The sequence below is a fragment of the Saimiri boliviensis genome, chromosome 15 (assembly GCF_048565385.1).
Source record: "Saimiri boliviensis isolate mSaiBol1 chromosome 15, mSaiBol1.pri, whole genome shotgun sequence".
Classification (NCBI taxonomy): domain Eukaryota; kingdom Metazoa; phylum Chordata; class Mammalia; order Primates; family Cebidae; genus Saimiri; species Saimiri boliviensis.
The window spans coordinates 91,568,067-91,584,431 of NC_133463.1; positions in this window are offsets into that span (position 1 = coordinate 91,568,067).

Sequence of the window (16,365 nt, forward strand, 5' to 3'; positions counted from 1 at the left end):
TGAGTGGCCACCATGGTCACCTGTGGTCACCTGCAGCCAGAGGCTTATAGACAAGCAGCTGCAAGGTCCCCTGAAGGAGTCCCTGAGACTGCCCAGCCCAGCCTGCTTGGAACAGTGGCCACATGGTGCAGCCTTGGAAGTGGGGGTGGCCACGATGACCCCGGGAACGGCTCAGCCAGCTGCACATTAGTCAGCTCTGTGGTTCCTTCCCGGCACAGGCTTCCCAGAGGAAGGGACAGCTATGTGGGGACAGGCTGCAGACAGCCAGCACAGGAAGAGGGGCCACAGGCATCAAGGCCCTGATGCAGAGAAAACAAGTCCAGGCAACCCCCAAGCATGTGGAGGTGGTTGCAGCCAGGAGGGGGGCGCCTGGAGACAGAGCTATAGCCCGGGGATTTCAACAGGACAGGCAGGTCCCCAGCTGGCAGTGAAGGGCCTGCGAGCAAGAGATTCAGGCAGCAGGGAAGAAAGGGAGCCGGGGCGGAGGATGCTGGACATCCTGGTGACGCAGCTCTGGAGCGTGGGAAGCGAAGCCCCGGCCACTGCCCAGGAGATCTCATTGCTCTGGGCCCCCGCAACCAATTCACGGATCACAGACGAGTCTTGCTGAAGCAGCACGTGGGTCTGGGTGTCCAGGTCTGTGAACTGGAAGGACCCCGAGGCTGCAGCCGGGCTCGCCAGCACCAGGGCCACTGGAAAACCCTTACCTCTAGCTTCTGCTCTGCTGGTCGAACCCAGCAAGCTCCCATGCCCAGCTGGGGTGCCATCGAGTCACCTGGCCAGGTCTCACACCCCAGGCAAAGCCAAATCCTCTTGAAGCTTCCTGCAAAGTCTCCACCCCACTGGGGACCCCAGGACTGAGGTTGAGCCCAGGCACCATAGATAAGTCCTCCCTCCTTCCCAACCCCTCTGTGTGGGCACAGAGCAGCCCCCTGTTCACCAGTCCCCTGAGGCCTTGGCTGCCCTGGCCAGAGGCCCAGGCCAAGAAGGGGCTCCAATCTCGTCCCCACGCCACACCTGCACATGGGATGGGCCCACTCCTGAGGCCCTGCCCCCCACCACCATGCCTGCCCCCAGCTTTGTCCCCAGTCTTCACACCCGCCCAGCCCAGAGACTATGGCAGCTGGCCCTGCTGGGGCTCTCTGGTGGTGCTGGAGCAGGCCAGTGGGCCTTGACCCAGTGAACCCACGCAGACGCAACCTGTGACCGGCAGACACCTCTACCTGGGGCCTCCCGCAATAGCCCCAGGGAGACCAGGCCCAGTGAAACCCGCACACACCCAGCCCTCCGGACGCACAGCGCCCTGCCCCGCTCCCCGCCTACGTCTGCAGCAGGTCTGCCGCAGGCCTCTGCCCAGCAGCCTGGGCCCAGCGACGGCCCGGCCTCTGTGGGTGCTGTGGGAATGCGGCAGGAGGGCCTCCGTTCTCAAGTAGGGCTCGGGGCAAGCTCAGCCAGGCAGGCCACCCCACAGGACCTCTGGGGTCCTGGGCAGCCACTGCTGGTCTAGATGCCCACCAGGGCTCCTTCAGGGTCCCAGTAAGGGCCCAGGAGGCACTGGGGTGACCTCTCCAAGCCACATCCATCTCCTCTCTCCCCTGCAACCCCAGTACAAGAGAATCTCAATACCAGGGTCTGGTGGAGACCGATTTGGGGGGAAGGTCCTGGGTCCCACCCACATGACCCATCCATCAGGGGCCCATCGTTCCAAAATCTCTCTCACACCTGTCCTGTGCCCACTGGGCTCCACCACACCCTGGCCTGGCCACCACCTTTTCACCTCAAGGACAGTGGCAACCTCCCTCACTGTCCCCCACCTCCGAGCACTGGGCACATAGCAGCCAGCGCCCTCCGAGCACAGGCTGGTCCCACCACGGCCCTCCGGAGGCCGTCCTCACACAGCCCCTGCTCCTCTGCAGCAGGGTGGACCCTGCCAGGCCTCCGCAGAGAGGCTTCTCGCCCGGCCGTGGCAGCCCCCCTGCCCTCCCTCTCAGGTCTGCAACGCCAGGACGCCTGTGGGCCACTGGGGCAGCTGCCTAAGCCCAGCACCAGACACAAAGGTGTCACCACAGGAAACACGGAGCAGGAGAAGTGAATTCCTGGAGTTAAGGATGACGTACTTCCGAGAACCCTGTCAGTATCACTGACTTCACCGGGAGATTCGATCTCAGAAATTCTGGTAACTCAAATGTGACGAAAACCAGCAATTGTAGGCAGGGGCGATGAGTACATCGTGAACATGAGAACAAATGCCCCTCGTGGCGCAGCGTGGCACCCTCCCAGAGCCAGGCGGGGCTGCTGAGGGGAGGGCACGTGAGGGCGAATGCAGACGGTGCGGGCACGCTCTCGGTCCAGCGCCAGGACGTGGGGCAGCATTTACCCAAGTCAGCACCTCCTCTTGGCACCTGCAACAACTCAACACACCACTTACCGGAGCTCAGAAACAGTTCATTGAGAGGCTGGCTTCCAACGCAGTTAAAAGACCCGAGAGATTTCTTTAGGCCAGCAATAACAAGTTAGGAAAATACAGCAGGAAAAACCCTTCATCAGCACAAAACACTCTGGAATAAGATAACTGACAATCAGTCAGAGCCGATGCGGGAATGCCGAGGCTCCGGGACAGCTCCGGGACCAGGCGCGGGTCCGGAATGCAGAGGTCCCAGCGGGCAGATGCCATGCTGACCTACGTGCTGACGTGGCCACAGCGCCGCTCACCCTCCCACTGGCTCCCGGGAGACTCATTACACAAGTCCCCACCAGACAGCGAGGCCATGTGGCTTGTCTGAAGCTCCAACACTGGGTGCTGGGCAGCTGAGAGGGGTCAGCTCACTTGGGCATGGTGACAGGGACGACCCTCAGAGAAAGGACCGCAAGACCTAGCTAGCAACTTAGAAATTGTTTAAGGGGCCGGGTGCGGTGGCTCAAGCCTGTAATCCCAGGACTTTGGGAGGCCGAGGCGGGTGGATCATGAGGTCAAGAGATGGAGACCATCCTGGTCAACATGGTGAAACCCCGTCTCTACTAAAAATACAAAAAATTAGCTGGGCATGGTGGCGCGTGCCTGTAATCCCAGCTACTCAGGAGGCTGAAGCAGGAGAATTGCCTGAACCCAGGAGGCGGAGGTTGCGGTGAGCCGAGATCACGCCATTGCACTCCAGCCTGGGTAACAAGAGCGAAACTCCGTGTCACACACACAAAAAAATACAAAAATTAGCCGGGGGTGGTGGCTCACACCTGTAATCCCAGCTACTTGGGAGGCTGTGACACAAGAATCACTTAAACCCAGGAAGTAAAGGTGGCATTGAGCTGAGATCATGCCACTGCACACACCAGCCTGGGCAACAGAGTGAGACTCCATCTCAAAAAAAAAAAGAGCTTAGGCCAGGTTTAGTGGCTCATCCCTGTAATCCCAGCACTGTGGGCAGCTGAGGGGGGTGGATGGCCTGAGGTCAGGAGATGGCAACCAGCCCAACCAACACGGTGAAACCCTGTGTCTACTACAAATACAAAAATTAGCCGGGCGTGGTGGTGTGTGCCTAGAATCCCAGCTACTCAGGAGGCTGAGGCAGGAGAATCACTTGAACCTGGGAGGCGGAGGTTGCCGTGAGCTGCACTCCAGCCTGGGTGACAAGAGCAAGACTCTGTCTCAAGAAAAAGAAAGAACTTAACAACAGTTCACATTCTTCCCTTCACTAAACTTTAAAAAAATAAAATAAAAATCGTGCTGGAATAGAAAATAGTCACGTGACTCAAGACACAAGCGTCACCCCCTCCTCCCTGTCTCCCCTTACCCATACACGCACATGGAAATCACGGTCAGTAGCTGCCTATTTATTTCTCCAGAATTTCTTTACGGAAAATCAAGCAAATGCCATGTGATTCTTGGTTTTCTCTTTCAACACAAACGGTGAAATCTCCCGGGCACCATTCTGCCCTGCTCTCCCATCCCGCCCGCAGCTGGAGGCCTCCCGCTCTGCACCGGGACCTGACCCTGGCCGTGCAGAGCCACACATGCGGGGCCAGCCTCTGAGCACACCCAGGCCAGCGCCGTCTTCTGCTTTGACACACACTGCACTTGTGGCTCTGACAGACCCTTCCTCTGGCCTGGTTCCCACAGCTTCACCAACAGAACCTAGAGATCCAGATTTTTTTTATTTTTGCCAATACGATAGGTAAAAAATGGCATATTGGTGTAAATAAAGCTTAAATTTTCAAAACCCCTTGCCCCAGAAATTCCTTTTTTTTTTTTTTTTTTTTTTTTTTTTTTTGAGACAAGAGTTTCACTCTTGTTACCCAGGCTGGAGTGCAATGGCACGATCTTGGCTCACCGCAACCTCCGCCTCCTGGGTTCAAGCAATTCTCCTGCCTCAGCCTCCTGAGTAGCTGGGATTACAGGTACAACCAACCATGCCCAGCTAATTTTTCTTTGTATTTTTGGCAGAGACAGGGTTTCACCATGTTGACCAGGATGGTCTCGATCTCTTGACCTCGTGATCCACCCACCTCGGCCTCCCAAAGTGCTGGGATTACAGGCTTGAGCCACGGCGCCCGGCCAGAAATTCCATTTTTAACACCAGTCATGTTGACGCACGACCCAACTACAGTGCTGTGCACTGCAGACGTTTCTCATAAAAAAAAAAAAAAAAAATAGGCTGGGCATGGTGGCTCACGCCTGTAATCCAAGCACTTTGGAGGCCAAGGCGGGCAGATCACCTGAGGTAGGAAGTTCAAGACCAGCCTGACCAACATGGTGAAACCCCGCCTTTAAAAATAATAATAATAATAATAATAATAATAATAAGCTCAATGTCCTATGAGAAAGGATTGATCAGTTTTGCCATACAGAGGAATGCTGTATTGTAAATTAATGTCACAGAGACACGTCCAAGCTGTATCAGTATCACTAAAACAAGTTACATATGTCTAAAATACTTCATAACGTTAAATTATGAAATTGCAGATAAATTAACACCTACTAAAGAACGCCGTGCATGCTTTTTCATTTTTTATTTTTTTGAGACAGAGTCTTGCTCTGTAGCTCAGGTTCACTGCAGCCTTGACATTCTACGTTCAAGAGATCCTGCCACCTCAGCCTCCCAAAGTGCACAGGCATGTGCCACCATGCCCAGTGTACGCACTGTTTAAAACAATGACTATGGAACACGGGTTCTACATGAACCCACTTCTGAAGGACGGCTGGGGGTAGGTTAAATGGTGGCCACAAAAATATATGTCCGTGTCCCTGGAGCTCATAAATGTGGCCTTGTTTGGACACAGGGTCTCTGCAGATCTAATTAAGTAAAGGATCTTGAGATGAGATCATCCTGGATTACCTGGGTGGGCCTTAGACAGGGAGAGACACAGAGGCAGGGGCTGGCTGATGCAGCCACAAGCCAAGAGGCAGTGGAACTGGAAGAGGCGGGCAGCTCTTCCCGATGCCTTCGGAGAAAGCGTGGGCCCGCTGATGCTGGAATTTTGACTTCTGGCCTCCAGAGCAGTCAAAGGATCGCTTCTACTGTTTTAGAGCACTCTGCTTGTGACTCTTCCCTGTGGGAATCACAGGGAGTCAACACAGACAGCAAGCAGGAGTGGGCAGCTACCGTGGCCAGTACCTGAAAACGTGGATGTGGCTTTGGAACTGGGTAATAAGCAGAGGCTGGGACATCTTGAGGCACACCATAAAAGAAAGCCTAGCCTGTCTGACCAGACTGGTGCTTCTGGTGAGGCCTTAGAAGGCAACGAGGAACAGATCATTGGGAAGCAGAGCAAAGGCGCTTCTTAGCCTGAAGCGAAACTTGGCTGAATCGCGTTCACCGTTGCATGCTTACTAGAACTTGTAAGCAAGGAACTCGGAAATTTAGCTGAGTGTGGAAGGTGCTGCTTATGGTGAAGTACAGGAAGAAAGAGATAAATTGAGGAAGGAACAGTTAAGCAAAAAGGAACCAGCAGGGGTGATCTGGGCTGTGCGCAGCCGACTTAGATTGCAGTGGTAACGTTGGCAGGTTCACCGTTAGGAAAGTGTGTTCTGCAGAGAAAGCCACTCTGGAGAGATGAGGTGTGTGACTCATGGTCCATTCACCCATCTCAGCAGAAGCCAGAAATAGAGCCGAGACTACCCAGGGAGGACCCAAGCGAGCCCTTCTCTCTAACGGCCTGGCTCCCTGTGACATACTTGGGAGACCCAGAAGGTTTACGAGAATGTTGTACCAGCAGAAACACTCTCCGCCTGGATTGAAGGGGACAGAGACGGGATGAAATGAAGGCAGGTCCTGGGCTCCTGCGAGTCTACAGGCAAGAAACAGGATGACAGGCCCGGGCAGCCACAAGCATGTGCTGCCCTTCAAGAAAAAGGAAGAATGACTCCAAGGTCAGAGCTGCAGGTGCAGAGGGAGGGGCACACCACGGAAGGGCCTTCCCAGGCCTCGAAGCCTTATGGGATCACCCTGCTGGATCTCAGACTCGAGTGGGACTCGCAACCCCTTTATTCCCTTATCTGTCTCCCTTTGGGAAGAGTGATGTCGAATCTATGCCTAACCCAGCATTGCAGTTTGGAGGCATAAAACTTGATTTCTGGTTTTACCATTAAAAAGACAGAGAAAAACTGTGCCCACTTCTGGGCCCTACCCAGAGCCTCACCAACACCTGATTTAGACACAGCTTCAGTGATCACATTCAGGACTTCGGAGCTGATTAAATGTGGTTGCTCTCGTTTTAAGATAGGGCCTTGTTCTGTCACCTGGGTTCAGCCTCCAGGGTTAACTAATCCTCCTGCCTCTACCTCCTGAGCGGCTGACTACAAGCCAGGTGCTACCACACCTGGCTAATTTTTATTTATTTATTTATTTATTGAGCCGGAGTCTTGCTTTGTCACCCAGGCTGGAGTGCAGTGGCACAATCTCAGCTCACTGCAATCTCTACCTCCTGGGTTCAAACGAGTCTCATGCCTCGCACACCTGAGTAGCTGGGATTACAGGTGTGCACTACCACACCTGGCTGATTTTTGTATTTTTATTAGAGACAAGGTTTTGCCACGGTGGCCAGGCTGGTCTTCTGATCTCAAGTGATCCATCCACCTGGCCACCAAAGTACTGGGATTACAGGTGTGAGCCACTGTGCCTGGCTGAGCTGATGGAATTTTAGACTTAGAGTTGATACTACAATAGGTTGAGACTTTGGGGCATGTTGGGATAAGATACATTTATTTTGGAAGTGGGGCAGTATAAATTTTGAGGGGCCAGGGGACAGACTGTAGTGGGTCCCCAAAAGATACAACTATGAACAATTCTCTGGAACCCATGAATGGCATTTTATTTGGAAAAAGGATCTTTGCAGGTGTGATTAAGACAAGGATCTTAGGCCAGGCGTAGTGGCTCAAGCCTGTAATCCCAGCACTTTGGGAGGCCGAGGCGGGTGGATCACGAGGTCAAGAGATGGAGACCATCCTGGTCAACATGGTGAAACCCCGTCTCTACTAAAAATACAAAAAATTAGCTGGGCGTGGTGGCGCGTGCCTGTAATCCCAGCTACTCAGGAGGCTGAGGCAGGAGAACAGAAGAATTGCCTGAACCCAGGAGGCGGAGGTTGCGGTGAGCCGAGATTGCGCCATTGCACTCCAGCCTGGGTAACAAGAGCGAAACTCCGTCTCAAAAAAAAAAAGACAAGGATCTTGAGATGAGGTCATCCTAGATGACCCAGGGGGAGGCCTGCAGCCAGTGCCGGGTGTATTACAACAGATGAAGAGAGGCCCCAGGGGAGAGGGCCACGTGAGGGTGGATGCCAATGCTGGAGCTGTATGGCCACAAGCCCAGCCACGCCGATGGCCACAGGAGCTGGAGAGGCCAGGAACAGAGCCTGCCCTGGGGCCTCCGAGGGGGCGTGGTCCTGTCTGCATCCTGAATTTGGACGTCTGGCCTCCAGACCATGAGAGAATACATTCCTGTTGTTTTAGGTTTGTGGGTACACGTGACAGCGGCCACAGGAACTTCAAACGGGGCACATTCTTTGGGGGTATTTGCATTCTGCAAGCGACCGTGCATTCTTGTGGCCGTCATGACAGTGGCATCCAGCTGTGTCTCCTAGGCCTATCGTGTGCCTGCTCTGTGAGCTTCCCAGGTAGCCACTCATTTAGCAAGAAAGAAGAGACAGACGCGCTTTCGAAAGGTCAAAAGACACATTCATTTGAAAAAACAAAAGAGCAGAATAAAAATCATAAAAGCCACACCCGAGACACTCACTGCAGATCCTCACACTTGATCTTAGGCAAAAGACAGAGAAGCGGTACTGAAGACGCCTCTCGGCTGCACCTGCAGACCGGTGCTGCCCCCGCTGGTGTGCCGTGGATGGTCTTCCCTCCCCTCCCCGTCCCACGTGGCCCCAGCCCACCCGACACACCAGTCTGCTCAAGAGCGCCCGGACTCAGACCAGCCACGCCGATGCCATCCCGGGGCCTTCCTTTCCCGCACCACTGGCCCCCTGGGTCTGCCCCTCCTCCTGGAGCCACACGGGGACCCAGGGTCATCCCCATCCCATCCCTGGTCCTGGATCCCCTTCGCTTCCCGGAATTAGCAGCAACAGTCCCTGCCAAGAGCTGACCACCAGCTGGGAGGACTCTTCTGCAGCCAACCAGGACCCAAACTCCCAAAGGGCAGAGGAAGAGAGGGAGGAGGACAGGCCCTTCGGGCCGATGTCCCAGGTGCTACAGGGTCCTGTCTTCGTAGCTGGCACTCTCCTTCCACCATCTGAACTGCAGTTTGCAACTCCCCTTCTGCCTGGGCTGCCGTCATGCCAGGCCACCGCCCCTACAGATGACCCGGCCATGCCCCATTTTGGGTCCCTGACCTCACGACCCACGGCCCCTGCTCTCCCAGCCCCACGGCTCCCTGCCCAGTGTGGGCACGTGGGCATCACCCATCCAATCCGACCACACCCCACGCAGTCCCATTGAGGTCCCCAACAGCCCTCATCACCTGGTCCCAGCACCATTCGGGCCTCACCCTGCTCCCAACGAGGCTCTGCTTCCTCAAGCCCCTCCCTCCTTCACCGAGCCACCAGGCCCCTCGCTGTGACTGCTGCCACTACCCTGCTTCCTGGTGGCCTCTTCTCACAGGGCCCTAAGCTCTGGAGGACCCCAGACTCGGAGCTCTGGCCGAAGGCCTGCCCTGGTGGTGGTCCCGAAGCAGCTGAGCCTGGCGTTTCCTGCACACGCATTCCTAGCTCACAGGCAGCTGATTTTGTGCACCCAAGGCTAAGCGCCGGCTCTTCCGCCCTCTCTGTCACAGGCGAACCCTCTCCACCCCAGGCTGCTCTCCACCTCCACTGCCACCACCAGGGTCTCCTCAGCTGCTCCTTGGGAGGCACCAGGCCGGGATCTTGCAGGGGTCCTGCCAGCTCCAAGTCTGCCTACCCCTCCCACCCAATGCATGTTTCACGCCACACCTGCCACAGGACAGGGTGGGGTTTGGCTCAGGGGTACAGAGGTGCAGCAACACAGCCCGGGTGTCAGGAAGCTGGATGGGCGGAAGGGGAGATGTTTACAGTGGTCACTGTCACCCAAGAGCCCACAGCCAGACCCTGTGAGCAGAACACCAAGCGTGACGCTGAGCTTCCTTGAACATCTCTGCCTCAGCCCCAGGCGAATGCCACAAAGATTAACAATGGAGATGTTTAAAAAAATGCACCAGTGTCGAAAGGAACTCTCAGCAGATGTTTTTATAAAAGAAGACCATTTTAAGCATAGCATAAAACCTAGAAATCATAAAAGACTGGTAAATGTTAAAAACTGACATAGTTGGCCGGGCGTGGTGGCTCACACCTGCCATCCCAGCACTTCGAGAGGCCAAAGCAGGTGGATCACCTGAAGTCAGGCGTTCCAGACCAGCCTGGCCAACAAGGTGAAATCCCATCTCTACTAAAAATACAAAAATTGCCAGGGCATGGTGGCGGGCGCCCGTAGGCCCAGCTACGCGGGAGGCTGAGGCAGGAGAATGGCTTGAACTGGAGAAATGGAGGTTGCAGTGAGCCGAGATCGCACCACAGCACTCCAGCCTGGAGACAGAGCAAGAATCCGTCTCAAGAAAAAAAATTGATATAGCTAAAGACACTATAGACAGAATTAAATCAAAATTGATGCATGGTGTGAGATCCATCCGTGGTGTGACCAGCTACCGGGGACACAGGGGGACCTTTCAAGGACCTGGAAAGTTCTGTTCCATGAGCTGGTGCTGATCACAGGCAACTTCAAAATTTAAGCTGAATACAATCGTATCAGCAGGGGATGGGTTCTAGACTCCCCATGGATGCTAAAATCCACAGATGCTGAAGTCCCAGATATGTAGTGGCCAGGCACGGCAGCGGCTCCTCCTGTCATCCCAGCAATTTGGGAAGCCAAGGCAGGAGGATCCCTTGAGCCTAGGAGGCTATTTTGTTTTGTTTTGTTTTTTAAGAGATGGGGGTCTCACTATGTTGCCCAGGCTGATCTCAAACTCCTCTGCTCGCATGAGCAGCCCTGAAAGCATTATGGCAAGTCAAAGAAGCCAGACACAGGGCTATGTTCCATTTACATGTGATCGCAGGAGTTGAGACCAGCCTGGCCAACAACATTTCTGAATAGGCAATTCAGAAAAGAAAAGCTGCAAATGGTCAACAACTCTAGAAGATGATTAATTAACAATCCAAGAATTCAGGCCGGGGGTGGCTCAAGCCTGTAATCCCAGCACGGTGGGAGGCTGAGAGGGGCGGCTCACTTAATGTCAGGTTCAAGACCAGCCTGGCCAACACGGGGAAACCCCATCTCTACTAAAAATACAAAAATTAGCTGGGCGTGGTAGCATACACCTGTAACCCCAGCTACTTGGGAGACTGAGGCAGGAGAATCACTTGAATCCAGGAGGCCGATATTGCAGTGAGCCAAGATCACACCACTGCACTCCAGCCTGGGTGACAGAGCAAGACTCTTGTCTCAAAAAAAAAAAAAAAAAATTGGTGTAAAGCTGCATGACTTGGGTTAGACAATGGCTTCTTAAATATGACACCAAAAGCACAAGCAACCAAGGAAAAAAATAGATAAACTGGAGTCATAATAATTAAAATGTACGTGCTTCAAAGGACACCACCAGCCAGGCAAGGTGCTTCACTCCTGTAATCCCCGCACTGAAGGAGGCTGAGGCCAGGAGTTTGGGACCAGCCTGGCCAACATGGTGAAATCCCATCTCTATTAAAAATACAAAAATTAGCTGGGCGCGGTGGCTCAAGCCTGTAATCCCAGCACTTTGGGAGGCCGAGGCGGGTGGATCACGGGGTCAAGAGATCGAGACCATCCTGGTCAACATGATGAAACCCCGTCTCCACTAAAAATACAAAACATTAGCTGGGCATGGTGGCGCGTGCCTGTAATCCCAGCTACTCGGGAGGCTGAGGCAGAATTGCCTGAACCCAGGAGGCGGAGGTTGCGGTGAGCCGAGATCGCGCCATTGCACTCCAGCCTGGGTAACAAGAGCGAAACTCCATCTCAAAAAAAAAAAAAAAAATTAGCTGGGTGTGGTAGCACGCACCTCTAGTCCCAGCTGCTCGCTCGGGAGGCTGCGGCATGAGAATCACTTGAACCTACTCCAGCCTGGGTGACAGAGCAAGACTCAGTCTCAAAAAAGACACCAGCAGCAAGTAAAAAGGCAAAAAGGCAAACCATAGAGACAAAAAATTTTTGTAAATCGTGTTTCTGATAAGAGACTGGCATCTACAATGCATAAAAAAATTACAACTCAATAATAACAAAAGCCAATTTCTAAAATGGACAAAGTATTTAAATACACATTTCTCAAAAGAAAATATAAACGATGACCAACAATCACATAAACGGGCTCAATGTCATTAGCCTTCAGGAAATGCAAATCAAAATTACAGTAAGATCCCACTTGACACCCACTAGGATTGGATGTCTGTAATCAAAGAGTCAGATAATAACGAGTGTTGATGAGGATGTGAGGATACTGGTAACGCACAATGGCACACCCACTTTAGGAAGCAATCTGGCAGTTCTTCAAACGGTTAGATATAGAATCACCACACAGCAGAGCAATTCCACTCCTAGGCATCTACCCAACAGAAAAAAAAAAAATACGACCACACAAAAACGTGTATTTAAATGTCCGCAGCAGCGTCACTCCTGACACCCAAAAGGTGGAAACGACCCACCATCCATCAACCGACAAACTCATAAGCAAAAGTGGGCACTTCCAGACCACGGCACCGACTCCAGCGTGGGAGGGTGAGCCGCCCTGAGCCGCCCCGGCAAGTCAGATGCCAGACCAGCGCCAGCACAGGCCAGTACAGACCAACGTGGGCCAATGAGGGACCGCCGAAAGGAGAGCAGTGTTGCCGGGGCCTAGGTGACAAAAATGTCCTGAACTGACAACTCTGAATGTACTAAAACCACTGAATTGGACACTTCGAATGGTGACTCGTATGGCATGTGAATGACACCTCAATAAAGCTATTAAAAAATACTCATAATCAGCCTGAGGTCAGCCTAATTGGTGCTGACAGGAAAAGCCAGTGGCTGCAGAGGGAATCGCAGTCAGAGCTCCTGCAAAGGGGTGTCCAAGTCCACGTGCTCCCCCGCCCTCTCTCAGGGAGCCCTCAGCCGGCAGCCGGGGCCCAGAGCTGTGACTCTCTCTGTTTTACTTTGTATACTTCCACCCTGCTTGATTTTTTATTTTATTTATTTATTTATTTATTTTTTGGTGCATTTTACTTTTGACAGTAAACACCAACCAAAATTCCTCTCCGAAGAGCCCCAAATAACCTGCAGCCTCCCCTCCGCCAGCTGAGCACTAGCCGCTGCAGACAGCCGCCTGCACCATCACCCACTCACCGTGCAAACACCCTGCAGTGCTGGCTGAGGGCCTGGGGCCAGTGCCAGGGACAGATAACCAAGCTCAGAGTCCAGGACGGGGAGAGTGGGGACACATGAGCAGGGCACCAGGCACGATGGCACTGGGCAGGCCCAGAGCCGGCGAGGGGTCCTGAAGAGCACGCAGGCCACAGGCTGGGCACATGCCCTGTGGGCACCGAACACACCCAGCCCCTCTCCAGGCCCACTTTTCCCCCAAACCAACGCAAGCCTCCCACCCCTGGCCCTGCCCCACACCAACCCCACCCACTCACCGACAGCACTCACCCCTGCCTCATTCTCACCCCTGCTGCCCCTCCGGGACCACCTCGAAGCACCCCTAAGCCCCACTACCATCCCTAACACGACAACCCTCCGCTGCCCAGGCCCCTGGCTGGCCCCACTCCCCACTCTCTGCCCTGCACTCATGCCCCGACCCCCAGGACAGGCCCCTGCCAGCAACGCTGCAGCACTGCTGCAGGGCTCTTTCCTCACCGACCACGTCCCCTCCACTCACCTGCACAGCCACAGCTCTCCCCCAGAACTGTCCCCACCCTGCTGTACCCACCCCAGGCCTGTCTAGGCTCCCATGGTGGGGCAGGACAGCCCAACCTCCATGAGCTGTCACAGGCCAGGCCTGGGGGGCCGGGCAGCTGGACACCTCTTCGCAGCTGGGCCAACTGTCTAAGTCACCAGCCCACAGCCCTCAGCACGGAGGCCCCTCCCACGGGCCGCTCAGAGCTCTCCCGCCATGGGCCACAGTGGCCTCAGCCCCAGAGGAATCTGCTCTGGATGGGGGGCAGGGAGAATGGGGGAGCTGAGGGGCTCAGGCAGACAGGAAGCTGGAAACGCTCTGGGTGGAGCAGTGGCCGGCTGACTGTATAGGAAAGACTGGGGATTTCCAGGGGAGAGCCAGGGAATGACGTGTCCAGGGGAGGGTCTGAGATGTTGTGGGGTAGGGGGTGAAGGTCACCAGGGTGAGGGACAGGGAGTTGTCTCTGTGAGAGGGCAGGGTGAGGTGGAACCAGGGGCAATGCCACAGCAGGGAGGAGGCAGGGAGACAAAGCCAGAGCATCTCTCAGTCCAGGGATCCGCTGGGCAGGGTCCCTGAGCACAGGCCTGGCCTTCCACCCTCCTCGGAACCAGCAAATGCTGAGCTGGGCCCAGGACAGGGGCCCACAGCTGCTTACCATGGAGGGACTCGGGCTGCCTCCCCGTCACTGGCTGGCTAGCAGGAGGTACCGTACCCTCCCGCCTTCCCTCTCTGGGGATACCCTCGCAAAGTCCCTCCACCCTAGGGACAGGAAGGGCCAGGGCTCCAGCCATCAAGCAGGTCCGAGGGGCTCACAGTGGTCAGGCCTGGAATGCTGTAGGGCACAGGGGGCCACATCTGACCTCCTGCAGGCCCTCCTCAGCCTTGGCCCACGGCCCCCGGACACAGGTACCAGCCCAGCCCCTCCCTGTCCCCTTGTCGCCAGCCAGGAGCTAAGGAGACTTGGAATGCCTGGTGCGCTCACGGAGCCTCAGCGCCTGCCTTCCTGCTCAGCCACTCTCCGGCCAGTGCCACACACATGCGGGCAGCTGCACCATCACGTGATGACTCCGCTTCAGGCAGGCACCCCGGCACCCCCTGCCCCCTCACCAGCCTCCACGACCAAGCCCAGAAGGACTCTGTGTCCAACACCAACCCTGGCCTCCAGAGGAGCTGAGCGGGGAGGGAAGACCCTGAGACAGGGTCCCAGCAACCTCCAGCGATCTGTCTGGCTCACACCCTGGATGAATCAGAAGTAACCCCTACCACAGGAGGTAGAGGGAAGACAGTCTGGGGGCCAGGAAAGCCTCAGCACAACGCCCAGGACAGGCTGGGGCCCCCTAGGCAGCCCGGCAACCTGGCCAGACCAAGAACCCCCAGGAGGAAACAATTCTGCACAGGTCCCACACTTTGAACGGAGCGGTCAGCTCAGAAACAGCTCTGTCCTGGGGCTTGTCAGGAGGACTGCAGCCCAGGTGGGCAGCTGCTTCCCTGCCCTGCACCCCAGCACCCGGCCGGGTGCTCCCTTCAAGGCAGGGCCGGCTGTGCAGAGCATGAGCGACAAGCCGCCCACTCAGGGCCTCCCCAAGAGTGCAGGAGTGTCTCCCCTGCCCTGGATGAACTAGTCACACAGGCAAAGGGGCTGGGCACAGCGCTGTCCTAGAGACCCACAGCAGCACGTCCACCCTGCCCAGAGCCGCCCGTGGAGGACACCTGAAGAAGGTGAGCTCGGGGCACCCTGAAACCTACCCGGCTGGGCGAGGCTGTGGTGGAGAGCAGCACCGTGGGGCCCCAGCAGGACCTCTCTCCCTGAGCTGCCCTTGGGGGCAGAGCCAGCAAAACCAGCCACGTGGAGCTGGAAGCTGCTCTGATGGGCTCTGCCCAGGGCCCTCGCCCCGACCCTCCCCAGCAGCTCAGTCCGTTGCCTCTAAGCCTCTGCAGGCTGGAAGCCAACACGGTGTCCACAACTGTCTGGAGCCGGGCGACCCAGGCCGAGCCAGGCAGCTGGGCTGCAAGAATGGCAGGCGCGCCAGAGCCCGGGAGGGTGCAGGGGCTCCCTGTGGGCCTGGACTAGGGCAAGGGGGTCTGCTGAGGCACCAAGCAGGGGGGCAGGCCACTCCGATGCTCCCCTAGCTTGACCGCTAGCCCACAGCTGTCCCCCAAGAAACAGAAGGGGTGCGTGGGGGTGCCCTGCCAAGGAAGGGTGGCAGCCCAGGCCCTCGCCAGTTTGGGGAGGTGAGGAGAGGCGGCAACTATGCAATCCATTGCCAGGCGGCACAGCCACCCCTGTCCCATGCAGAGGCGCCCCAGAGGAGGGGCAGGGGATGGCTCAGCCTCGACCCATGTGTCTGCTGGCCACAGACACCGAATCCTGGCTCAGACAGCAGACCCCGACAAGCCCTGAGCGCCCCCACCCACCCGCACCGCGAGATGCCCTATTAAGGGCATGGCCGCGGGGGCTCAGCGGCGCGCGCCCGCCCCCTTCCCCGGGCACGAGCCAGGAGGACCAGGCGCCGGGCGGCGGGGCCGTACCTTTGTACCTCTCGCGCACCTCCTCGTAGGCCTGGATGAAGTCCTGCTCGTCGGGCGGCGCGCCGGGCGTCAGCAGGGCGGCCATGCCGGCGGGCGCGGGGCGCGGGGCGCGGCGGAGCCTCCAGCACCCGGCGGCCACTCCGTCCCCGCGGCCGCGCGCGCCGCTTAAAGGGGCCGCCCCCGCCCCGCCCCGCACCCAGGATGCCCCACGGGCGGGCGGGGCGGGGGCGGGCTGGGGCAGCGGGGCCGGGCGCCTCCGGGCGGGCGGGCTCCCCGGGCTCCGAACCCCGCGCGCACGCCGCTTCCCGCTCCCGCCCGGCGCCGCCGCCGACAGCCGGGGTTCAGGGGCCGCCGCGACCCGTGTGTCCCCCGCAGGGCCCGCGACCTGACTGCCTCCGACACGCGCCCCTGCCCGCCC